Genomic DNA, 1600 nt, shown 5'->3' on the forward strand with positions numbered 1-1600 from the left:
TCAGCAAGCACACTCATGGCCCTTCTGCCTGTCCCTTCGCCATTCCCTTGACTTGGTATGGTTTTCCTTCATCTGTGGGCAGAGCTGGATCCTTCTCATCCTTTAGTTCCCAGGACTTCCCTGAGAGAACGTCTGTGACAAGTCTGTTCCAAGCAGTGCCTCTATTTCTTGCATAATCCTTTTGAGTTCTTTATCCCACCCCTGAGATGTTGTGACCCTGCTTATTTCATGATCTGAAATCGTTTGCTGTATTTCTTTGGTTATTTTCTTAATGACTAACTCTTCTCGCTGGGATGTAAACTTTTTGAAGCTGTAATTTGTATTCTGTTTCATTCATTACTAAATCCCTAGCATTTAGAACAATGCCTGGCAAGCTTATAATAGAAAATCAATAAATATTCATTAAATGAATGAGTGAACATGCTTTCTTACAACCCTAGCATTTTTCATGCCTTCTTCCTCTTCTTTCAAACAGAATATGATGCATTCTCTTAATGTTCAGCTTAATGTCATCTGCTCTGTAAAGCCTTTGATTTATTTATAATTATTGATCAGAGGTAATTTCTAACTCAACCATGCTCTCATAAAATCTTACTTATCCTTTTTTTTTTATAGCAGACTAGTGGCCCGGTGCATGAATTTGTGCATGGATGGGGTCCAGCCAGCCCGCCTCAGGGTCGATTGGGCTGGGTGGGCAGGGGGGAGGGTCCCTGGGTGGTTGGCTGGCTGGCCCTGCCCCCTGGTCAAACTCTGGTCTAACTCCTGGTCAAGGGGACAATTTGCATATTACCCTTTTATTATATAGGATATTCTGCCTTATGTCTTTGTAGTTATATGCATGATTCCTCAACATTTCCTACCTCATACTTGAAATTAGATTTATACAACATTGTTAAAGCTATGTGATATGACTTACAAGTATTTTATATCCCAGTTCCCAGTCTATTCTACAAATATTTACTGACCATCTGTGTTCTAAGCAGGGTTCTTGATGCTGGGGATAGAGTAGTGAACAATGCAGACACAGTCCCTGGCCTCACAAAACTTATTTTCTTTTGGGGCAGACAGACCAACCAACAAATCAAGATGTGATAAGCTTTTTGAAGAACATTAAAGTAGCATAAGGGGGATGGACAGGAAAAGGGAGTGTTGGTCAGGGAAGGGGTTTTGGAGATGTGATATATGAGTAGAGATCTGCATGAAGTGATAATACAAGCCATCCAAACACCTGGGAGAAGTCTGTTACAGGCAGGTAAGGAAGCAAACACAAAGGCCATGAAATGGGAGTGAGCCATTGTGCTGTGGGTGGCGTGTGAGCAAGACGGAGAGTTGTTGGAGCCACATTTTATGCAGGGCCTCTGTAGGCCACCTAGTAGGTTTGGGTTTTGTTCTGAGTATATTGGCATATGCTGAGTAGAGTTTGAACAGATCAAGATTTTTTTTTAAAGCATCAAATCAACCATCACTCCATGTCCTGGGTAGAGAAGAGTCTGTGGAGAAAACAGTGGAATCAGGAAAACTAGTTCCGAAGCTATGTGCTAGACCAGGTAAGAGGAGGGTTTAGAGGAGAGTGTGGTGAGAAATGCTTGATAAGTGGCTG

This window comes from Myotis davidii, unplaced genomic scaffold (assembly GCF_000327345.1).
Source record: "Myotis davidii unplaced genomic scaffold, ASM32734v1 scaffold18, whole genome shotgun sequence".
Taxonomy (NCBI): domain Eukaryota; kingdom Metazoa; phylum Chordata; class Mammalia; order Chiroptera; family Vespertilionidae; genus Myotis; species Myotis davidii.